The sequence below is a fragment of the Emydura macquarii genome, unplaced genomic scaffold (genome assembly GCF_026122565.2).
Source record: "Emydura macquarii macquarii isolate MOO-44397 ecotype Brisbane River unplaced genomic scaffold, CSIRO-AGI_Emac_v2 contig_3517, whole genome shotgun sequence".
In the NCBI taxonomy this organism is placed as follows: domain Eukaryota; kingdom Metazoa; phylum Chordata; order Testudines; family Chelidae; genus Emydura; species Emydura macquarii.
The window spans coordinates 7,524,686-7,550,499 of record NW_027133654.1 but is presented as its reverse complement, the minus strand read 5'-3'; the positions used below and the strand labels follow the sequence as shown (position 1 = coordinate 7,550,499).

Below are 25,814 nucleotides of genomic sequence, written 5' to 3'. Positions count from 1 at the left end.
TCTAGCAACTCTGAGATTAGGGGCAGGAATACCTGTTTCAGACTGTCACTTGGTTTAGAACTCAGTAGTCTACACAAAGGAATAGCATTCCATCCTTCTTCTTAATGAAAAGGATCAATGCTCCTTCGGGAGAGATGGAACATTGGATGAAGCCCTTGGCCAGGTTCTCCTGGACATACACCTGAAGGACTGCCAGTTCCAGCTCTGACATCGCATAGATCCATCATAAGGGGCCTTCTCCCTGGATTGAAGGTCTATGGGGCGGTCATAGTCTCGGTGCAGAGGTAGCGTGTCCACATTTTTCTATTCAAAATCTTCTGCATAATCCTGGTTTCCATCGAGGACTGGGGGGATAGTTCCAAAGAGTAGTGCCTGGCAGTGCCCAGGCCAGCCGCTCGATAAAGCCTGGGCTTGCTTGTTTCCCAAATCTTTGCTGGTCAAGGTCCACGATGGACAACAGGCAAGGTCATGTACTGGAATTCTGCAATAAAAGCATTAGTTATTGCACAGTCACCATTCCTTCTCTTCCAGCATCAAGCATCACTGGACCAGGATCAACCTGGATCGGTTTGTGATCGGGCCCCGAGGGTTTTAGCATGACATGTGAGCGAGGTGGTGGCATGATTCCCCTCTTACACGCCTTTCGCTCACACAGCTGATTGTGGACACAGAGACAGACATCAATAGAGGCATCCAAGCTGTTCAGGATCTCAACACAAGCTAGCTCAGTGGCTCTCAACCTTGTCAGACGACTGGACCCCTTTCAGGAGTCTGATTTGTCTGGAGTACCCCGCAAGTTTCACCTCACTTAAAAACGACTTGCTTACAAAATCAGACATAAAAATACAGAAGTATCATAGCACACTATTACTGAACGAGGGCTTACTTTTCTCATTTTTACCGTATAATTCTAAAATAAAGTAATTGGAATATAAATATTGTACTTACATTTCACTGTGTACTATATAGAGCAATATAAACAAGTCATAGTCTGTATGAAATTTTAGTTCGTAATAACTTCGCTAGTGCTTTTTATGTAGCCTGTTGTAAAACCAGGCAAACGTCTAGTTGAGTTGATGTACCCCCTGGAAGTCCTCTGTGTACCCCCAGGGGTACACGTACACCTGGTTGAGAGCCACTGAGCTAGCTCATTCTTTATCTTCTCACTCAGTACTCATCAAAATTAGTGCTGTTAGGCCGTCTGGTTCCATTGGATGTCAGCCACAAGTCACCGGAACTGGGCAGGGTATGAGGCAGCTGGCCCTTGCCCTTGAGTTTGCTGGAGCTTTAGTGCAGCTTCCACTGAACAAGCTTGATAAGGGTCATCAAAAACTGCAGAAAACGCTTTCAGGGAGGCATTCCAGTCGGTTAACACTGCTCTGTCCTGCTCCAGTAGCGGGGAGGCCCAAGCCAGTGCTTCTCCAGCTACCAAGCTGACCATCCGTCCCACTCTGATCTGGTTGGTGGGTTGTATTTGAGAGAGGAGAAGGAAAAGGAGACAGCATTGGTTCAGAAACACCCTGAACTTCTGGGAGTTCCCATCAAAACGTTCAGGTGGTGGTACCGTGCCCTAGCTAGAGAGCAGTGGCCCAGTCTGACCCTGGAACCGGGCCTTTCTTCCTGGGACCATGCCAGCTGTTTGTGGAGTGTCTGATTTTCTTCTAGGAGCTGCATCACTTGAGTCCACAGCAAATGGTTCTCGGGTCACAATTAGGCAACCTGCTGCTGCTGATCTGGTACCCCATGGTGTCCCTTTGGTGGTGATAGACCTGCCCTTTGCATATCTCTGCTAAGGGGCTTCTGCAGAGGGGGTCTGGACAAATTTAAGAGATCAGGGTGTAGGCAGTCTGGCCTAAGGGGTCACTGCGGGGCTGGTGTCTCAGAGTCAAGGATGGCCATGAGGTGGTAGTCACCAAGTTGGGATCAGAGTAATTGCTAGAGCTGGGATCAATAGGCAAGGGTCAAGGTCAAAGACCAAAGATCGGGAGTAGTTACTGGGCTGGAGTAAGGAGGTAAGATTCAGGGTCAGATTCAGGCCAGGATAGGGGACTGGAGATTGAAAAACAAGGTGAGGTGAGGTCTGGAGCTGCAGCAAGCCAGAGGTCTGTGTGGTTGGCCAGACAGCTTCCTGGGGCACCGTCCAGAGTTAAATAGTAAGTGTGGGCCAAGTGGAGGGCTGCAGAGTGCTGTCGCGCTGGCCCTTTTGGGACCTACTTCCTGTAGCCCCGTCATCTCCTTGGGCTCTTGGGCTGGGGCTCTGCATGGCCTCCCAGGGGCCATGTGCCAATATCAGCTGTCCCCAGACATGGGTTCTAATCTCAGCAATGTCTCTTTTTCTTGCCAGGTTGCTCCTTCAACTAAACCTTTGTTCCATCCCAGACAGGAAGCATAAGGGCTGAGGAAGGGAGAAATATTCTCAGAATAGGTAAGCGTGACAGTGTTACATATCATAAGGCTAGGAGCATGCTTTCTTGGTTACAAGGGAAGCAAAGCCCTGGAGTCTTCCTGTGCCACAGGTAAGTATCTATTTCAGTCAAGTATTCAGCTTCAGGAGTGTATAACCCAGGGCAGGGCTCTGCAGGACAGCACCACCTCCACCACATCAGTTTTATATGGTTTATTTTTTCTCTAACTGAAGCAATGTCTGATGGGGAAAGGGGTCTAATCAATGGCTATAAAAGGCTGAACCAAGACTCAGACGCTCAGCCTGGCTACGGCTAAGTAAAGGAAAGCTTTCCCTAGAGCCAAGCTCTGTCTGGTTTCTCACACGTCTGTCATGTCTACACTTGCAGACAAGGCCAAATTGCCTTCAGCACCTCTTTGGTTTGTCCTTGTCTATGCTTGCAGCCTAGCTGTGCTCAGTACCAATTCAGTTAAACTGATTGACAGCCATGCTCAGTAACTGTTTAATTTTGTAACATAGACAAAGCCACAGAGCTGAACTGAGAACAATGAATTACAGTATCAAATTCTGAAGCCCTTAAGAGCTTAGTATTCTCAGAGTCCTTGAGTCTGATTCTCCATCATTTGCACTTTGTGTATTAGCATGGGCCTGTGCAAAGTGGGTGTGTTACGTTACAAGATCAGAATGGTAGCCTTTAACACCCACTTTGCTCAAGCGCACATGACTATACAAGGTGCAAGGCTGTGAAGAACCAGGCCATGACTGTACGGATGCAGCTGCGCCACTGTAAGATCACTCACGTAGCCGCTTTATGCCAATGGCATAATAAAACCACCTCCACAAGGGATGGTAGCGCTCTCCCGCCGACATAGTGCTGTCCACCCCGGCGCTTCTGTTAATGTAACTTATGTCTCCAGGGGTGTGTTTTTTCACACCCCTGAGACACATAAGTTATACCCACAAAAGTGATGGTGTAGACAATCCCTTAGACCCCTTGTCTCCTGAAAGGACATGAGCAAACCAGAAAGAATGCTGGGCTTACGCCAAAGAATAATTCCTCTTTTTATTCTAAAATATCCAGATCCTTACATTAAAACATAATTGCTATGGCATCTGTAGAAGTGAAAAGCACTAGCTAACACTATATCATTAAATATTTAAAATCACCTTCTGTATGAAGTCATACCACATCAGAAAATCCGCCCAACATAAGTTAATGTATTCATTTTAGTGAGGCTGGTGGAATTAGTTAAGGCTAAGACTAAAGGACATTCTGGGTCTCTCTCAAACTGAGTGAGCTGGCTTGTCAACTTCTGAGACAGGAATCTAGTAAGAGAGTAAATATGAACATTCAGCAATGGAATACATTGAATTTTGCCTATCTGTATGACATTATTTAGTCACATACAATCTAAATATAAAGTTACCACCACTTGTTTTTCAGGTGGCAAAAAGCTATTGGGGCAAACTCAGCCATGATATAAGCACGTGCAACTCTGCTGACTTCAGGAGACTGCTGTCTGCTTACCCCAGGGCTGCATTTGGCTAAATATGCATAACATGGATGAGTGCCCTCGGAAGACATTTAGGTGCATTAAATCTTTCTGGCAGATTTATGATGAAAGCTTGATTTTAAAAAGTCTTGGTGTTTAAAAAAGTTTAAATAATGTTCTGTAACAGGTAGACAATAAATTAATGAAAGTAAATTATTGTCTTCAAATCGTGCCAAAGGGAAAAATTAATTGCTGGGAGAATGGGGGGGAAAAACTACAAAAAAGGATCTCCACCTTCTGTAATCGCATGGCATTGTGCTATTTTCACCTCTTGAAATCTAATTTCCATGAGACATTTCTGCAGAGTGCACATTTCCTGAATATGAATTTCTAATATGAATGCCATAATTCCAGAGTAAAGAGACAGTGCCCTGGCGGCGTTTCACTGAGATAGATTATATTTCAAAGGGACCTGCAGCTCATTCTGTGGCATTGTGAATAACCACTGCACAGGAAGGCGGGAGATGGATAGAGGCCGTCTTAGACACCCTAAAAATGTGTATATAAATTTTCAATAATATAGATTTCATTCATGCCCTGAATATAAATACATCTTCCCTTTGATTTTGGTGTCCTCTGCAGATGAATGCAGGGACAGGATTCCAGTGTAATGTCATTCACAGCAGTTGTTCATAGCCAGTTCCAGCTTGGTTACGTTAACAGTACTAGTGGGGTTTCTTGCACAGTTTTCCTGAAGAATGCATTTGCTTTGGGCTGTGCCTCCTAAATAATTTCTCAGTCCTTTTCATGTTTGCATTCCCGTCTCCATCTCACTCTGCCTCCCGCCCCTTCTGATGGCTATTAAAACAACAGTTGCACTGTTTCTCATGAGCCTCAGTTTCACAGAAGTATAAATAACTGTCCTTGGTTGTATATTTCAGATCAACAGGCTGGGCCAGATGTATCCCTGGGTGAATCGGCCAGCTGGCTGGAGCGGAAACACGTCTCTTTATGTTACACCCTGCCCCTGACTCGGGGCGAAATTCAGCCACGGGTAAAAGAGGATCAGAATCCTCAGCACCAGGCTGCAGTAGCCAGGGCAGAAGTGGGCGCTTGGTGGCGACTGAAGGGTATGGACAGAAGTGACTTGGCTGCCACTCCCTCATGTGCAGCTGTGGGCCAGTGAATCAGCACAGCTCATGAACACACTGGCCATGGCCCACGATCATCCCTACCGTGCTCCTGCTTTCACAGACAAAATAAGCCTAAAGTTACATTTTCCAGTAGAATAGAGAAAACCGCAGTGCCGTCTAGTGATTTTGAGAGATGCACGTTCGAACCAGGCTCCTGGAGCTTGCACAGTAAGTCCTATTTATCTGGGGCTCTATCATGCCTTCTGCTTCCATGGACAGAGGGGATAAGAACCTAGCAAATCCAGGTGCGGACATGCACTGAGAAGGACTATCTCTGTGGGACTTGCTGCCTATACTTGGGAAGGGAGGAGACACTTCTGCTCACTATAGGCATCATTCCTCACCCTTCAACACACTCAAGGCTTGTGTGTGTAAATGAGTATTGTCCCTGTGCCTGCCCTAGCTTCTTCACTTGCCCCCTTCCTGCAAAGGGACCAACCCTTTCATGAAATGCTTGTTCCAACACATGGATTGCAGGTGGAGATTCCCAAAGCAGCAGAGCAACCTCCTGCAGGAGTTACACTCTCAGAGCTGGAGGAGTCTGGAGGCTAGCATATGGGAACAGGATTTCCACGAGGATGTCCCTGACCTCTGCAGATGCATTAGGCATGAGGAGAAGGACCCCTTTGCTGTTTCCACAGCTGTGAACTTGATAGGAGCGTCCTGTCCCCTGTTATTATCATAATCTATTACTTGTATTGTGATAGTGACTAGAAGCCCTAGTCACAGACCAGGACCCTAGGACTGCATGCACACAGAACAAAAAGACAGCCCCTGTCCTAAAGAGCTGAGAGTCTACTCATGGGTAACCATATAAGGGACAATTGGATTCCTAATGCCTGTCATTGGATCCCAAAGCATTAGACTTTGCAGATCCAGGGTTCACTTGGCCTCTTCTGGGGTGGAACGCATCAGCCTTTCTACATATAACAGATTTTAGGAGGGGAAGTGAAGAATTGACCCATCATGTTTTAGGCACAGAACAGCCACATTATAAGGCAGTTGCTTGTCATGAAGGGAGTTACATCATGTTCAGCTTAGTTTCGGCAGTGGTGTCACATTAGAACAAACATCCTGCCCAGCTGTGCCAGTGATGTCCCAATCTCATTGCATATCAAACACTTTCAGAATGAGTCATCACAAATAATGACTCGTCAGCCCTTTTGCCATTAGAGAGACAAGGTGGGGGAGGGAATATCTTCTGTTAGTGAGGGATGCAAGCTTTCGAGCCATGCAGAGCTCTTCTTCAGGTCTGGGAAAGGAACTCCCTCCCAGACTCCCAGCAATATGCAAGGTGGAACAGCTTGTTTAGCATACGTAGTTAGCACATATTGGAAGAACCAGACAAGATAGAGTGGCCCGTTAACACCTCTGCAGTGGGGGGGGGGGGGGACGAGGTTAGTGGATTACAGATTGCTGTAATAAACCATAAATCCAGTGTCTCTGTTCAATCCATGATTTTTGGTGTCTAGCAGAGTGATGAATTTAAACTCTTGTCTTTTGAAAGCGTTGTGCAGGTTTTCTTTGAGGAGAAGGATATAGAGTGACTGCTTTGTGAAAAGTGTTCACCCACAGGTGATGTGATGCTTTTGTCTTTTACCTGTGTCAGTTCATTCAAGAGCGTAGTGATTGTCTGGTTTCACCCACAGAGTTGGTACTGGGACACTTAGTGCACTGGATGAGGTATACCAAATGCTGTGATAGGCGTGTTTAGCATCCATCCATCCTGAAACGTGTGTTCTAGGGAGTGTTGATGATAGTAGCAGTGGAAATATATCTGCAGGTTTTGCATTGGTTGTTCTGGCAGGGTCTGATGCCACTTTGAGCTGATGTGTTACTACATGAAAACCTCATTTCTTCTGTGCGTGTAAATAATTTGGGTGAGTGGGTTCAAAGACTCACCCTGGAAAGTGTTGGTAAACCTCAACTCCCATTGCCTTCAATGAGCGCTGATGGTGTTCAGCATCTTGCAGGACTGGGCCTTTAGGGAGGCCAAATGGAGCCAAACTGGCAGCTAGAGCCACACAAAGCGTTCCAGACATTTTTAAAATCTCAAAATTTGATGTTTTCACGTTTAATTTTGGTTTCCTGAAAACATTCTGGTTTTGAGACAAAGGTTGTGGAATGTTGGGTTTTTGTTGGAAAAAGAGCATCCTCCAAATTTTGGTGGACTTGTTTTTAAACTTTAAGCAGTCTTATTATTGAAGCAAAAATTTTTAAATTGGAAATTTGGTTGGGATAAAGTAAAGATCAGTGTTCGCATGACACCATGCAAAAAAGCAAGTTTTAGTGGGGGGGGGGGAAAACCCAAAACCAATCAAACAAAACCACGTGATATTAAATTTTGCAGGTATCAAATAACTCTTGAAAGTTCTAATTTTGTGAAGCCTTACTGACAGCGCTAGACACCATAAGCCTTTTCAGGGGTGAGAGGGTAGTTCAATATCCATACTCCTCCAAGCCTGGTTCTGCTAAAACAACCAGTTAGAGCCAGCCATGCTGGTGGGTTTTGAGCTATGGATGTCAGTCCATTGGGAAGTGCGTAGAGCCCACCAACTTCATTCCACATAGGCCACTCACAAGCCCTCCACTGATAATAGCTTTAAGACTTTCATTACCAGCCCGGACTGGAGTTGAATTAGCAGCATAAAGGTTCTGCAGTCAGTCGCCTGAGCCAACCAGACTGCCCATTAAAGCATTTTATATTTTCATTTTTCCCTTCACTCTTCTTTACTATGGCTTTTTAACATTCTGATTGCACCTTCATTAGCATATGAACTGGCCACGTCCCTTCTTTTAAATCTTACTGCAGAGACAAAAGAAATATATCCACTCTAGGTAAATATAGGCCTATACAGGTGCTCCTTGCAGATAGAGTAACACAGAAACTTCAGACATTAATATCGAGTTCTGAATGTCACAGCTGAATTTTTACTAGCTAAGCATCTCGCAAGAAGCAAGTACCAGGATATGATGAGACAGCAGGTATTTCAGATCCATCTTATTCCCAATACAAAGGTCCAGATACCAAGAATTCTTAGAGACAGAGATTTCTCTGTTGTTAAAGAAACAGCATTGCAGTTACACTAAAGCTTGTCATATCTGAGTCCCTAGTACCTCTCCCATGGCAGGAGGTGAAATTAAATTAAAAGTTGGTGCCCAATTTAGTCCTACCAGCTGAATTCCCACATAGGCAAATGGCCACTGGAGAAAACAGTCTAATTCAGGGGGAAAAGATCTATAAATTATTGCTGTGAATCACTCAACACCATAAAATGAGTTAATGATCCATGGCAACTAAACTAGTCAGTCATCAGCTAAATCATATGTATCCATCATGGGGAATAGCACTTTTTTCTTTGCAGGTTTTTTTTTTATTTTTAAAGATGTGACAGAAGATCTATAAAACCACATAATTTAGGGATCCATAAAAATCACATAATTTAGCAATGTATACCATGCTTTGATAAAGTAAGACATATGTATACCTTGCTTCATAACATAAGACATACTAGTCAGTGTGTGATCACACACACACACACACACACAAAAAGAGCTATTTAATACTTTCCTAAGGGAAAACAAACAATTAAAATATTGTAACAGAAAAAATTACGTCTCCATTTTTACTACACAAAACAAAACAAAAACAGCCTTAAGCATGCAACACGTTGTGTTTGAGTTTCTTATAGCAAAAATAAGCTAATGAGTTTTTCCATATATTTTCTGTTATGGAATATGACTCCCCTTCAATTTAGTATATTTAGCAACCCACCTCAGTGTTATAAATAACTTTTAGTTACTCAGTCTGAGCCCATCTAGAAAAGGGAAAGCTATGAAGTAAGTAATCTTGATCCTGTCTATATAAGGAGGTCCCTATGTATAAAGGACAATGTCACTAGCGAGACAAAGAACTCGAGACAGACTGTTTTACAGTGATTCAGAATTAGGAATCAACCAGCCATACGAATATGTCATTTGATAGCTGACCATGATTAGACCAGACAGCACAACAGAAAGCCAGTAGAAAGCTTTCCCTTTGTAACACAGAGTGGCAAGTTGCTGAATCACTCTGGCAGGTAGGAGTCAGTGTGTCCCAGTGATGGGAAAGTCAATGTCTACTAGAAGAAATAATAATAATAAAAGCAAAATCCAGGACATCCTAAGGACTCAGGAGGATCTTTAGATCTACCAAGAAGTTTTCCAGGAGACCTCTTCAGTGTGGCTCCATGTGAAAAAATAATATTTAAATATTAATAAAACACCATTCATTTAATATTTATATTGCACCTGTCATCCATTAGAATCTCAAAGCATTTTAAGAACTATACACAGACACAAAGAAATCACCCCATCCACCACTGAAATGAGCCACCTCTCTGTTGCAGGATGGTTCACCACTCTCTACAGTAAAATAAAACAGGATATGAAAAATGCTGTACCCAAGGGAATTTAAACAAGCTCAATGGGGCTACAAAGGATTTATCTACACAACGGAGATTGTACTAGCAGAAGGGTTTTTTCTATCAGTTCACAAACACTACCTCCCTGAGCAAAAGCCCTCTTTTGTTGGCATAGCTGCGTCTACCCTGGGTATTTTTTCAGCATCGCTAGATTGGTCAGGGCGTATTTTTTCACACCTCTGACCAATGTAGCAATGCCAATATAACTTTCTGTATAGATCAGGCCTCACATGCTTAAAGTCAAGCTGATCCATTAGTATTTGTAGGATTTGGGCCTAAGCAGACAGACCTGCAAAAGATGGGAGAAAAGAAGTAGTATTATCCCCATTTTACAGATGGGGAATTAAGGCACACAGAACACATTATATATTTTAATGATAATGTTACTCATTATTATTATTATTATTATTATTATTAAACATGTTTATTATAGTGATGTCTAAGGGCTAACCAAGAATGGGGCCCTGTTGTGCTCAGCCCTGCACAAAGACAGAGTAGTAGATGGTCCCTGCCCCAAAGATATTACAGTGTAAATAGATCAGACAGACACAGGGCGGGAGAAGGGACAGAACACACAAGCAGAGTGAACAATGTGATAGCCATGGATGTCATATTAGTTCCACCCTATTTTTTTTGGAAGGGGGCTATTTAGGAGGGGATCAGCGAAAGGGAAAGGGGGACAGGACAAGGGAGAAGAGGGGAAGGATGGGGCAGGTGTGGAGTGAAGCTAAAGGTACCTCTACATTTGGAGCTGTACTTTTCAGCTGAGGTAGATGTACCACGCTAACTCTGATCCAGCTAGTATGCTAAAAATAGAAGGTTAGCTGTGGCGGTGAGAATGGTGCACTTCTATTTTTAGCGCACTAGCTCAATCAGAGCTAGCACAGGTATGTCTCCTCAAACTGGAAATTACACCTCTGGCTCTAAGAGTAGACATACCCTGAGGTGAAGAGACTGCATGTTGGTTGGAATGGGTGCTGGAGCAAATACCCAATCAACACAGGGCAGAGAAAATCCAGTCAAAAGAGTGGATAGTTCTCTAAATGTTCAAAGGCCCAGAGGTCCCTGCTTTAGCTGCTTCTGCCCCTACCAGTTGGAGTCTCTCGCTGGCTCCTTTCTGCAGTTTTACCCTTGTTTTACTCAGGCAAATTCTCCTTGAAATGTGGCTTGCCTTACTCATACAAGTAAACCAATGGATTTACTTCACATCAAGTGAGCTTTGCTCTCCATTCTCTATAAATCAGGTCTTTGAGGGAGCTATGCAGATGGGGGGGGGGGGGGTGTACTCACCAGAAACAAGACAGCAGAAACCAGCAAGGTCTTTCGTGGGAAGCAGGTCTTTATGACCATGAAAGAATCCAAATGATTTACCATAAGCCACAACAACCAACCACAAAATCCTCCCCCACCTGGGGTCATCCGTTCCTCAAAATTTTGGTGTAGAGGCCTGCATCCCAAAGGCATTTCTCCCCTCCCTTATTCCCAGTCTGCCCCATTCCTGAGAAAGGGAGGAGGGAAAGACCCTTTGTTTACCAGGGTCTTGCACCTGGGCACAGGACCATACATATTTTCATAGTTTTTAATATTAAAACTTATTACATGACTCAGTCAATTAAAAAAAAGAAAAAATGCATAAAGCAAAACCCTTAGCACCAAATTAAGTAATCACAAATGAAAGAATGCCATTGAAATATAGAATCTACATCAGATGTAACACATACTGTGTTAACCAGCATGCTCCGTCCACATCTGATTCACTAAGACTTACTCAGATTAAAAATTAAATAATGCATTTTTGGAGACAGACACCATCCCAATTTGATTTCTCTCTCGCAATCCAAGTTCAATAATTAAAAATAATCTGCCCAAACCATGTATATAAATGCCCAGTAACCCCATATGTTTTCATTATATAAACTAAAATCAGATGTAAACTCTTTTAGATCTAATAGGTTATACAGGAAAAAGATTTATTTTTGAGCTCTTTTGGAGAAGCAAGTATTTCCAAATTATAGGTATAACAAAATTAGAAATTAATGGAAGCTGGAAGGGGAAAACAGTCACATTTTAAGTTACATAACTATTTGCTCTCACTTTCAATACCATTAAAAAATAAGCTTTTGCCTATTAATGCTACCAGCCTATTAACGCTACCCATCTTTGGTACAAAGAATGTCTGAAAGAAGAGGGGAAGAAAACATTTGAATTGGTTTATATAGTGCAAACGCAAGCATAAACTGGAGGAAATGTATGTTAATGATCATGGGGGATGTTGTGAGTACACTTATGAGTACAGAAACTTCTTGGGTTCTTTGAATATTAAAGACAAGCTATATATGCAACTGGAGGGCCCTCATTTAGGTATGCAGAATTTCACACAAATAAATAAGAATTCTTTCCAGCTGAACTAGGTACTCCAAGTAATATGGTACCTTTCTAGAGAACTTTTCATCAGAGGATCTCTAAGTCCTATAAAAAGGAGGGGAAATACAGTGAGGTTAATTGACTTGACCAAGGTCTCACAGCAAGTCTGTGGCAGAGCTGGTAGACTACCCTGGTTTTCCCAGCTTCCAGCCCTGTTTGAACCACTACAATATGCTGCCTCTCATACTCCTGAAAATATTTCCATTTTTGTGCATGTGCCTATGTCTTTGGCTGCATTTGTAACAATGAAAATCTAACCGTCATTGTCTCTGTGTACACTGTAGTATCGGTGTAAATACTATGTGAATGCTTGGAGATTACTGTGTTGTGTCTGATGTAAACAATTTTTAGAAGTCCAGAGATTAGAAATATATCAAATGTGCTTTCAAGGATAAGAGGCTAATTCAAATGAGTTTAAGTGGAACTGCCCAATCAGCAGAGAAAGGATTCCAGCTCCAAAGAAATTAAAGCTCCCAGCAAGATTAGGCAGTAGATCATAAGAACAAACTCTCATTGGTTGATTATACCCTGAAGACTTCTTACTGTTGCTAGCTGCTTCTAACATTAGTAGCTTTTATACAGATTACCATAAATGTGCACTTTAAGTCTATTTAAAATAAACTGGAAATTTTCAAGCTGTGTATTGTGTATTTTGGTCCTGATCCTGTAAATAATGTTACTCACATGCAGGATCAGCACCTCAGTACTATATTATCTAGGTGTTTACACTGTCCCCATGTCCCTGGTATCTGGGAGCACCTATTATAAGATAGTGCTTTCAGTTCAGACACAAAATATTTTAAAAGTAATCTGGCGTAATTATTTTCTCTGAACTTGTTGGCTGGGTATATGATGCCACCTATCATGCTTACCATCATGATGGCAGAATCTAGTAGTATGAGCGGAGGACCTCCTGGGATTTAAATTCTGCTCTGACACTGAAAACCTCTGTGACCTTGGGAAAATCATTTAACCTCTGCCTCCTTGTATCTAAACATTGACAATCACCATGGCCTCAATTTTCTCCTCTGTAAAACGAGGCTAGTAATATTTAACTTAACTTGTGTATGGGGTAGTTAGGAGGTTTAATTAATATTTGTAAAGAACTTTGCAGATGTTAAGGGTTAATGAGGGAGACCTTCCTATATGCCATGGTCTGTACGAAGAATAAAATGTAAAGGCCAAGATGAATAGTTATATGGTAGGACTCCTGAAATTTGATAGGCTGATCTACCCATTCTCCTAAAGTCTCCCCTGAGTACAGATCTTCTCCTAAAACAGTTTCAGGCCAACATAGCATCTGACTGAGATTTTGTGTTGTAACATGATGATGAAGCATCAAGAAGTCGTGATGCAAATATCACAACATGGCGACATGTTACTGTGGCACTTCCTTGGAGACCTCTTGGCCACAGCACCATCACCTCCTCCCACTAAGCTTGGTATGCAGGGTCTGTCTGCTTAGTGCTCAAAGAGTGTGCAAGAGGCCCAGGTCATAAGAATGGCAATGCTGGATCATTGGCCTGACCCATGTAGCTAAATACGTTGTCTTCCAACTGTGGCCAGGGCCAGATGCTTCAGAGGGAATGAACAGAACAGGGCAATTTATCAAGTGATCCATCCCCTGCCATCCAGCCCCAGCTTCTGGCAGACAAAGGTCAGACTAGAGAAAGAGAAAGGTGACTAGAGGTTCATGTTTGAAGAACAGATCTCCCTCTCTGGCTCAGTGCTAGTGGGCTTAGCCCAAATTGACACTACCTTGGAAAAAGTCACTGGGCTAGATTCTGTAGCTGAGTTACAACTCCTCTGATGGACTGAGGTGGTCTAAAGGGGTTGTAATCCAGCTACAGATAATTCCTCTCTCAGGGGAGCTGACAGCTGGCACTTCTGCATTGCTGTTGAGACCCCGTGTCTCAGAGTAGGGGGTGGGAAAGGTTAGGAAGGGGACAGGGTGGAGTTCTGCTCTACTCCACCGACGACTCTCTACTGGCATATTAACCACTGAGGACCCGAAAGCAATGGAACCGCTGGAGCTTCCTGACAGTAACATATGGCCATGAGGATTCTGGAGCCATAACAGGCTCTAATCAATTTCTCACCGCATTTCTTTCCTTGCTGTTTAACCATCATTAAACTCAAGGATAAAAAAAAAACATCAAGGGCAGCTCCTAAGTTTCCCCAGAGCTGCCTGCTGTGGCTTCTGGTCGGCACAACAGCCCCCTGATCCTCTCTTACTTCTGAGAGCACCACCCCTTCTTTAGGGTGTTGAGCCTAAATATGCTCAACTTCCATCTAATGATCTCCCAGTTGGTAATAGCTCCTTGAGTGGCCTCTGAACCCTGCTGGAAAGTCACCCATGGAACTCCAAATCACTATCTGGCTCAGTGGGGTTTTCTCCTAGAGACACCACTGGAGCAGGGAGTGGCAGGACTTTTGGACATACTCTGGGGGCACCAAAATACCTGGACATCCCACCACAAGAAGAAATTCACACAATGCAAAGCCATACAATTCACACGTATGGAGCAGTCCAGGAGAACATACTGTAAAACAGTAGCCAGCAATGAGAATTAGTCCCATGGGGCCTCGAAAGGTATGTTTACACTGCAATTAAAAACCCACAGAAGTTTCGTGCTAGCTGACTGAGGCTCATGGACATTGGACTAAGGGGCTGTTTAGTTGTGGTGTAGACATTCGGGCTTGGGAGGGTCCCAGAACCCTGAGCCCAAATGCCTACACTGTGATTAGACAGCTCCTTAGCTCCAACCCCATGAGCCCAAGTTGCCTAGTATGGGCCAGCCGGGAGTGTCTAATTGCAGGGTAGACATACCCTAAAGATATGTCTACACTGCACACTAAACCTGGGCTCTAACTCAGGTTTCAGCCCAAGCCCCCCTTCCATTTACACACAAATCAGTCTGACTCAGGTCAGCTGGAACCCGGGTCCTAAGACCCTGCCAGGGGTGGGTCAGAGCTTGAATCCCACTGAGATTTAGGTCCAAGTCCCGTCATTTTGCAAGGTGGATGCAGCTCAAGCCACAGACCCAAGTCAGAAGGTCTGCGCAGTGCAGTATGGATGCATTAGCACAGCTGAGGGAACCCAGTCCAGCAGTTGTAAACCCAGGTTTACAATGCAGTGTGGACACACCCAAAGTTAACGCTTTCCTTTCTTCTTCTTCCTTTCTGAGTAGAGTTCCTATTGCTTTGTTTCCCTTTTTAAATCATTGCATCATTTTTCTGGCACCAAAGTTTTCAATTCCATATTGGTGCAGGTACTCACTTCCTGCCAGAGGAAAAAAGTACTGGAGCTCAGGTCCTGCACATTTAAAGACAGTTGTCTGCAAAGACATCTGTTTCAGATGACCCGGGGGCTCACATAAAGCAGCAGAACCCTTAGGTCAATGCTTTTGTTAAACTGCTGCAATCAAGATTCAAATTTCATGGTGAAGAATCACAGATTTTATTTATAATGACAAGAAGAGAGGGCCCTTTATGCAATATTCACTATGGTTACCCGGGTCAATGGCAGCCTCATTGTACTGTTTCACTCTGGGGGATTAAATATTTTACACATAGCATAGTGGTATTCTGTGTCAACCTCAGCTTCCAGTAACTGCTGCCAACTCATTTTTTCTCTCCCCTCCCCAAGCAGACTAGAGAATTCAACGTGTGCCATTCAACACAGCATGCAGTTCCATTTATTCCATGTCAGACAAGAATCAGCAATCAAAGACATGACAGTAAAAGCATTTGCTAATGCTTTCTTTTGAAATGGTTATTCCAACTTCATTTACACAAATACTTAAATATGTGGTAGGGCAGCACCGAGGATCTCCAAGTGGTCTACCAATATTCAGTCCTGCAAGGTAGATGTTATTATTCCCCATTTTACAGAAAGGTGAATCGAGGAACAGAGTGGTCAAGTGACATGCCAAAGGTCACAAAGTAAGTGAATGGAAGAGCTGGGAATGGAATTTAGGAGTCTTGAAGCTAAGAGTCCCTGCTATAAAAAGGAGACCACATTCTCTCTTGGTTTGTGACACATTATTACAGTTCAAATAGTTGGCGAGTGAGTGAACTCCTGTTAAACTCTTCCTTCTTCTTCTGCAATCAGAGAAGGCCAAAACCAGTGGGGTGGCTCTGCTCTTCACAGAGAGGGACAGCTCCAAGAGGACTCATTGGTCACTGTGCACAGCAAGGATTTGGGAGTAGGGTCAGTGGATCCACCAGTGTGTGGATTCACCAGTCATTTCCTCCACCCAGCAGAGGAAAGGAAATGTAAATGGTACAGAAACTACTCCAAACCAAAGGCTAGAATAGCAGACACAAAAGAACAGCTCCAATTGGGTTGGAAGACTTTTCCTGCCTTAGACCTGGAGGAACTCCCCAGAACGCAGCACAGCTGTTCAGACTCTGCATTTGAGGAAGAATTTTGTCCTAGATGATAAAAAAAAACCCCACACCTATTATAAAAGAATTTATAGTAAAAGCAATACAATGCATGTGTACATAATACAGCCATAGTGGAAACTACACCTTCCCAGACACACACTCGGAAAGAATAGAAGCACTGATATGGTCCTGTGAGATGAAAAAGAGAAGGAAACAGAATAGAGACGTATGAATCTTTGTAAAGATAAATTGCCTTGTACCAGAGAGCTCTGGGAGCATCCAAGCAGTGATTAACTTCCTAATTATGTATTTTATTGAGTACATTTTGGTTCTTATATAGTACAGATACACAAATATACTGCAGAGATTGTGGGCCTAATTATCTTCTCATTATCCTATAAACGGGGAGTAATCCTGCTGAAGGCAATAGAACTACACAGGCATAGGTGAGAGTCAGTATCAGCTTTGTTCAAATATTGATCAAACCATGCGCTGTATTCATACAGATTATACATTAGCAGTACCGCCACGGGGTTAGACATTTTGGTGGTTTATGTGTGAGTGGGGGAGGGATGTGTGCTCATCTGCAGTAGTTTTCTTAACATTTCATTTGGAGTGCTTTTTAACCCCAAACGATATGCAAATCTGTAACCATTTTCTGATAGATGTGTCAATGAAATTTTTAACCTATTTTTATCACCCTTTTTAAACTGACCGCAAAGAAAATGCAATGAGAAGAAGATTACATTCTAATTATTAAGGTCTTTCCAGTGTGGAAGAGTCATCTTTAAAACAATGGCTATAACAAAATGATGTTGTGTACAAGTCTTTTTAATTAACAGCTGAGCATTTGGGGGAAGTGCTGACTTCTGTGGACATTCACTTTTTGCTTTTTAATGAAACATCAGCCTTTAGCAAGTTGGTTTTCTGTAGCAGCTTTCTTACTTGAGGTATCACAGAGCACTTCACCTGGTCCTGAGCAAGCCCCTGATCCTACAACCACTTACTACGTATCACAATGCTTACCACCCTGAATGTTCTCCATGGAAGAAATTCTGCTTACCTACACAGATATAAATTCAGAGGACAGCTACTGTCTTCAAGGGATCTACTCCAGATATACACAAGTATAAATGAGAGCAGAATTTGATCCATTGAAACTACTCATGGAAGCGACCACTTCATCCAGTAGTAAGATCTTACAGGATCAGTCCTGTAGCAGTGTACTGACTGTATAGGTGGGAGTAGCCATTATGCATTGAGCGATAGCTCCTACAATGGCTTGGTCAATGGAACCTGGAGACTATTCATCTGGAGACTTGTGTAATTCCCTACTCTTCTCAAGAAGTGCCGTGTGCCGCCTAGGCGGCCAACAGAGATGGGCAAGACGGACTTCTGTTCAATCTAGCATCCAAAGGCTGGCACCTCTGAAAGGACAGCCACCTGTACAGCTGCACTGGAGTGTTAGGCTTGGGTAGGAACCCAAACACTGGGGTTGGATTCTGCTCTCAACCTTCTGGCCAGCAGGCAAGAGAGCTACTAAGTGGGCCATAGTGACTGCATGTACTCTTTTATAGACCTTAATCCTAATTGCTGTGGAGATGTAGAAAGCTACTAGCAATCTTAGCAGTGATGGATGAAACTTCTGTCCTCTATATAGTGCTGGTCACTCGTCACATTGAGCCTGATTCTCATTTACCCTAAGACTCCTTTACACTACTCTGACAATGGGAAGGAGCCCTAAAGTGGGAGTAAATTACAGTCACGTCCACTTTACGTCCCTTTACGCTGCCGGCACAGTCCAGGATGCTCTCAATAATGATGATAATCAGTATGTGCTGATGGTTCTCTCGGTGCTACTGAGATGCATAGTTTGTTTTAAGTCTTTTATTAAATCCTTCATACAACCAGTTTTTGTATAATTAAGCCTCCAGAGGGGAAAAAGCTTAATCACAGAAAAATATCCATAGCAATTGAAGGGGTGCTGCAATATTATATGGATTCAGCACAACTGAGCTGGCCCCCTGAGCTTTGATAATAGAGAGTCTAGATTTTAAAAACACAGAAAACACCTGGGGTGAGATTCATATCTTGCCTCACCCACTGACTTCCAATGGAGTTATAAAAGGGAAAATCTGTCTCCTGGAGTTTATCCCTTGACAGGCCCTACTGGGGAAATATTGACCTGACAGCACAGCTCAAGGCTTCTCTTGCTCTACATAAGCTGGAGAGTGTGTTCAAAGTTTAGTGCTAGCACAGATTTGTTCTCACTCTTCAAAATGTTTCTGGCTTCCTCCAGTTCTTTCATTACTGCAGACAGTCTCTAATAAGAACAAGTCTACACCGGGCCACTGTCTCCTTTTAAAGAAAACCAGACCCCCTGTCCTTCAGTTCAGAAACAGGCTGCTACCACTTGGGCAGTCCTGTACCTGCTAAGAGCTGCAGATCCCTTACTGTCTGTGTGGGTCACAGTGACAAAGCACCACATTGTTACTAGCAGCCTGCTACACGGAGGAATTTGCTGCAGCACTGGGGAGAGTGCAAGCTTAATTGAAGCCAATTAACCAGTTTCTACTCGGGATTACTGACTGACTGACACTTGGGTGGCAATTGCTGGGCTACTGAAACAATTGACTCAATAATAGGGAGAATATAAGTGGAAGGAACAGGAAGCAAGGGAGTGGAGGATGAGCCTGGGCTGGGGGAGAGACAGTTGTGTGGCAGTTTCTGATGCAAGCTTGCAATACTTTCTGGGTATACTATGTAAGTGAAGAATAAACACCCATGTGGTGAAAGCGTGACAACCTGGTGTGTGTTTGTGGTTAAGAGCTCAGGCCAGACAGTGAGGCACCCCAGATACTAACAGAGTCACTTTATGACAGCCACCTGCAAGGAGTAATATCATTTATACACGTGAAGCCAGCCCAATACATTACAATAGGAAAGGAATTCCAGGTATATGGGACGCCATTGCAGAAGGCATGAAAAAGAGAATAAGATGAGTGGAAAGAGCCAAAGAAAGGGATAATGGGTGACTTGATGACATCAAAGTTATATTGTGGAGTTTCCACAATATTGAAGAAACTAGTGATCCCACTATACTTATGTCTGATATCAGAAAAAGACAAACCAGACTAGAATAATTCCTCCTAATCCCCAGGAGGTGTTCCAGCACTGTGTTTATGGGGAGGTTGATTCGTATTGATGGATGGCTAGACCTGGTCACTGTTTACTTAATCTGACAGGACTGAGATTCATCTATGGTAGAAATTCCTTTAGAAAAAACAAAGACTGCTGTATGCCATTAGTATTACTGTTGATCTTAATAGCTATGTACTATAAACAGATTTTGGTGCCTGGCTGCTTCAAGGGAAAAATGAACGGAAGCCCAGAATCACTGTACAAAACAAGAAGTCTGAAACTCTCCTAAACACATTCCTCAGGATGGAAGGTGTTTCAACATCAAAAGAACCATGGTAAGTGCCACCCACCTATTATAGTCCTACTTGATTTTCTTTCATCAATGGATGATTTAAAGGTGATCTGCAAAGAGGAAAGAATTGGATTTGTGCCCTTTGTCACTTCCTTCTGATCCATAAAGAAACAAACATTTTCATTGTTATTCTGAATTTTTGTTGTTGTTGTTAAAAATCAGATCTTTATCCATTCTGGTGTCACCCATGCTAAGCAAGCCTGTGGCATCTTGAGATTTTCTACCCCACCCCAGTCCCAGTGCCACCTGTAGTAGTTTTATTACCTAGCCTTACAGAATGTTTTGAATCTGTCATTAAACAATCTTCTACTGAAGGGAAAGCCAACATCAGCAGTGGGCTCTACTGAAGAGTTAACCCAGAAGGGCATTCCAATAATATCAATCCTCTGCCCTAGAACCCAACATTGGGTTCCAAGCCAGCAACAGAGAAAAGTCAGGTCCACTTCCAAGCTGGCTGTCCTCCATTCTCCTGCCCACTGCACTACAGAAATAAAGACCTGAGGAAATGATCACAAATGCTATGGGAGGTCCTCTGGGATCTAGTGATACAAAAGAAGCCCGCAATGCCAATTTGCCACTGGGAGATTCCCTCTTGAAAGTGTCTAGAGAGGCAGTATTGCCTACCAGATAGAGCACTGGATTGGGATTCAGTAAATCTGAATTCTGTTCCTGGTTCTGTGACTGGCCTGCTGGATGACTTTGGACAAGTCACTGCCTGGCTCTGTGCCTCAGTTTCCCCATCTGTAAAATGAAGATGATACGGACTTCCTTTGTAAAGCACTTTGAGATCTATGGATGAAAAGTACTACATAAGAGGCAGGTATCATTATTAAAGTGGGACTCAAGTGCAGATGGTGCCAGATTGGGGGAGGGAAAGAAATGCAGTATTGCAGGCTCCCCGCAAGGAGAATGGGATGATGAAGATACCAGCTTTTGTTCAGGTTTTTTTTTTCCCCCCTTCTGCTTTCTTTCCTTGTTTCTTTGTGGGTACCTCCCGCTAACTGGAAAAGTCTAAAAGGCAGATGGTGAGAACAGGACTTTTAATCATTCTTTAAGTGCACACACATGCACACGAATCTAGAATCTTAGCGGGGCAAATGAATGGAAGAGGAAGGAGGCTAACTAACTGAACTCAGAGGGAGGCACAAGGCAGAGCCATGCACCCTTAAGGTTGGTTTCCAATACTTTGGGAGGGTAGTTCAGGCCAGGACTCTTAAACTGAGAGCTCCCTGAGGGCCAGAGTGTCTAAGTAAAAAAACTGGGTTCTTGGCAAAGGCTAATTATTACCATTAAGCACCCAAGTTTGAAAACTCAACCCTGGTGGTCTGGAAAAGCTCTAGTAAGATTTGAAAGTCACATTTGCAATCATAAGGGCTACAGACTTCTCCATTATTTTTTTTTTAAATGTAAAGTGTAGCTTCTAAAAGCAGACAGTGGCAACAACCACACAATAAATAAAAATCACCAGCTGAGTGACTGGCCCTGAAGTGACTCCATTTGTCCACAGTGCCAAGGATCATTTTCTGTTGTCTTCTAGTTATTTGGAGAGAAGATGAAGTGAACCAGATAAGAAATTCCTCACAATTCCACACCACCTCGTCTGTTAAAACAGTCCCATTCCTTATTCATCAGGTACCATGGGTGTAGCTACGGGTGGGTTTGGGTGGGCCATGGCAGGCCCATGCAATCAGATTTTAAGCAATTCATCCCACATTTTTATCAGCCTCTGTAAAACGCTTGTGACGTAAGGCTTGTGCCAACCCATGTCAACCACCGCCCTGCCAAAAAATCCATTCTGGCTACGCCTCTGTCCAGTATGAGTTAAAATTGGTCCGATAACCGTCAAGATGTTCTGATTCCAGCCTATCATAACATCACCTCCTGTCCCGCATGTGTGCATGCACACATATACACATACTTATTTGGCCTGATTTCCTAGCTAAGGTCTATCATTATAGGATTTTTACAGCCACACAGGCAGAGGCTGTGAGTTGAGTAGAATTACGGAGTAAATATTTAGCTATAGTGGAGCAAGATAGAAGGCAAGGGAATTGGAACAACATAATGAGGAGAGAGGTAGCAAATGAAAAGATGAAGTGGATAAGTAAAGAAGAAAGATCCTTTAACGAAATGCACTACGAACAGAGGGAGGTGAAAGATTGTTTCTATGGCAATGCAAGTCTGAGACTAAGACTGCAAAGCTGCTGGCAGCAAGCAAATGTATTTCAAATGAAACATGCGGTAACTGAGCAGACCCCTGTGCCAACAATGGGGGAGTCACGAGGCAGTTTTGAGCCTCCAGTAAGTAATCCCCGCCCCTTATTCATCAGCTGCAGCACTATGAAATCTGCTACCAAATTTGAGTACCACTGGCTTCACGTGAAGGGAAGAGGCGTTCAGAAGCGAAGATAGAGTTCTGACACCCTCTCCCCCCCCCCCAGCTATTATTGTCTTTGTGTTGGTCCTTAAAGCATTGCTCAGGTAGTAATTATGCTCCTTCCACACTGACATAAGATCATAGCCATTATAAATGGAAGACACTTTGGCGCATTATGTCCTTTCCATGCCAGGAAGAGATACCTGGTGCCCCCCCTCCCCCACACACACCCTAACAATTTCCTAACTTTAGAACATATCATATGCTATTTTCCTCCCATTGGGCCTAACCCTGCAAGATTCACTTTCATCAACGTCCTAAGTTGCCTCAATTCCCACTGACTTCTATCAGTGTCGTAGAGTGGGATGGTCTTTTAAGAAGACTGGATATAGGCAGTGGGCTGGAGAAGAGCGAGGCCCTTCATTGGCCCATAGGCTACTCTAATGCGTACCCAATTTAATAGCCCCTTTCTAGTTGCTCTGGTCTGCATCAGGAACTGACCCAGTCCCTGAACAGAGGAGGCACAACCCACCTTTCTCTGTCCTCCTCCCCGCACCAGAACAAAAATAAATGTGTCCCTTAGTCTTCTCAGCTTTGCGCTAAAGGCTTGCTAAGGCCTTATAGTGATGTGGAAATAATTTGGTATTGTTTGGAGTTAACCATCTTGTGTGTGATAAAAAGATTTATTTTTAGACAATGGGCAGCAATAAGACAAAGCAGAGGGAAATGAAACAAATTTAAACATAGGCGGATTGAGATGGACATGTTCTCAGTCTGCTGTACACCTATGATCTTGAGAAAAATAGAGGTTTATAAAAAAGAAATCAAACTTACTTTTTCCTCTACATGACCTGGCTCTCATAGCCCCAGTCTGATTGAGCCTGACAGCTTTCTCTGAGACTCAAAAGGTCTCTCCCTTCCATGCAAACAATACCCTGGATGCGCATGCCCAGTTCCCAGCAATTTCAAACACACCCGGCCCGGGACAGAAGTTGGTCCCTGTAGTAGAAGGTCTCTATTGTGCCATGATGTGGAACCTTAGAAGCAATGGGTCGAAGTCAGAGGTGGCATGCATGTAAGCTGGTGTGAGTATCATGTTGGCGAGTTGGTTTTACAGGAATGTTAATGAGTCTATAGTGGTGTAACTTACACAGCAGAGGGATGATTAAGTTACAGTAGGGTGGCATGTACTTTAGTTTACACCCTTTGGCAATCTGCTGTTCCTGTTACACCTTTCTCCAGCTGTTTGGCATTTGAATTACACCCACTTAGGCTCCTTTAGACTCCCTTATTCCTATGTATCCCCACTTACTGAGGGGTAAGAAGGATGGTCTCATGCAGTGATTCCCAACCCGGGGCCTGCGGTCCCAAAAGTGGCCCGCGGGGTCTTCAAAGTGACCCACCGCTCCCCTCCCACTGACTGCACAAGGGAGCTACTGCCTAGGCACCCAGATAGAGCGCACAGGGTTACAGGATGCGTGCGGTTTCCCTACTGCAGCCAGGGGGATGGGAGATCAGCGAGAAGGCAGCCTCCTCTCAACTCCTCCTGTCTGGCTGCGGGGACGGAGGGGGGCGGCCACGGGGCAGAGACTGGTGGCCCTTCAGGGTTGTAAAAATGATATCTGTGGCCTTCGAGCCAAAAAGGCTGGGAACCACTGATCTAGTGGATCAGGCACTGGAATGGGTCTCTGGAGATTTGAATTTGGTTTTCAATTTCCCTCTGTGATCTTGGACAAGTCATTTCATCACCCCTGTGCCTCAGCTCCCCATCTCTAAAAGGGGGGTAATTCTTCCATACCATAGAGAAAATCTAATAATGGTTGTGAGGTGCTCAGATATTAAGGCGATGGGACCATGCCAGTATCTAGGTGGATTGCTTACACTGCTGTACACATCCCTTCCAATTTAACCCAATGACCTTTCATGAAAAAATAGCCAACAAATTGACAGTGTCATTAGACACTGCATAATTGAATTCCCTGACCATTCAATTCCTAATGTTTTTTCAACCAGGAATGAGTTAAATTGTTTTCATTAGATAAAAATGTTCAGCCAAAGAGCCTCATTCACCACAATGTTACTCCAGTTTTAGCATGCCTGGAATTCCACTGGTGTAAAATTGAAGTAAAGTAATGGCGAATCAGGCTCCATGTCTTTAATCAAGGCAGCTTTCTTCCCAGAATATACTCAGCTTGGATATAGATTTTACTAGATTAACCAAGTCACATATCAGTGTCCTCCAATGACCGTCATCTTTCTTTCAAATGTTGTCAGGCCATCAGTTGTCATTTCACTCCTGATGCCCCATCCCTTATAAAGAAAGACCTATTTTCAGAAAGCAACTAACTGTAGTAAAGGAAGGAATCCAAGTGTGTTGATATTTGTGCATGAACACTCTGAAGTCGGATTCCCTTGCTCCTTTATACTACATTTCCTTTTTCACCATTTTATCCCTTCGTAGCTTGCGCTGTACTACACACTCAGCCTGTGGCGGGGAAGGCAGACAGATTCAGAGCTTTGCAAGGAAGTAGCCTGCCAGAAGGTGCTGAATGTTCTTCCATCTCCCCTCCCAAAATAAATTCAGTAATACAACATGCTTACAACCAACCTTAATGTCTCTCCTTTTCTAACCCATAACATTTTCTGTGTGTTAGTCTAGTCCTCATGTAAGCAGCCAGCTTGACAGCCCTGCTGGCTAAAATCCTCTGATTAGCCACAAAACAGATAGAGCATAGGCAGTGTAAGCCTCCTGATGCCACATCACCTATCTGCTGCTAGTCTGGTTTGAAGGTGCATCTCTAGGGGTAAAACCATAGTTCTATCTCTAAACTCTATTAAATTCCTTGATCTCTTTACTGAGACTAGCAACGAAGGAGCCATTTGTCATGCTGGGAGCTGAGTGAATAATTCATGGCAGATAATTTATTTTCATGATTTTTTAGCCTCTTTCTATTTGCAAGTTGTCTGCAAGTAGCTTATGAATGTCTCAATTTATCTGAAACTTGAAATTAATCACTGAATATTTTCTGCAAATAATTCCTAGCCTGCAGATTGTTCATGAGCCCATCAGTGCAAGTTATTGACATTTCAGATTCTGACCATGTCAATTAGTTTTGACTGATCACTTGTGCCAGATTCTGATCTTAGTTACGCTGCTGTAAATCCAGAGTAACTTCAGCAGCATGACTCCAGTTTTACACTGGTGTTACTAAGATCAGAGCCTGCCCTTAATAAGTTTCTGTCCTCCAACTAGAGGAGTAACATTTGGGATCAGGCTTCTGAGGCAGGTATTCATTGCACTTTCAAATTCAAAATTTGCTTCCGTGAAGACAAAATGTGGTGTTTCTGTGATCATTCCTACCAGTCAACTCATGCATTGAAAGCAAACACTAGCGGCGCAAGCACTACCAAAGCAAATGGAAGGCCCAATACACCACTGTGTTACTCCAGTTTGACACCAATATAATTTCAATTCAAGGTGTTACACTGGCATAAAAACAGAGTGAGACAATGGTGAATTGAGACCTCCATTTGATTTAGCTGTGTTTGCACCCAATTACAGGGTGGGCTGGCCC

The 25,814-nt window shown here is 43.5% G+C and overlaps 1 long non-coding RNA gene across 1 annotated transcript; it reads left to right on the top strand.

Annotated features, from left to right (window-relative positions):
* Positions 1 to 19,740: 19,740 nt before the first annotated feature.
* LOC137145250 (uncharacterized) lies at positions 19,741 to 24,832 on the top strand. The gene is made up of 3 exons (XR_010917619.1): positions 19,741 to 19,845; positions 21,400 to 21,494; positions 24,701 to 24,832. It is a non-coding gene; the product is annotated as an uncharacterized lncRNA (long non-coding RNA).
* Positions 24,833 to 25,814: the final 982 nt, after the last annotated feature.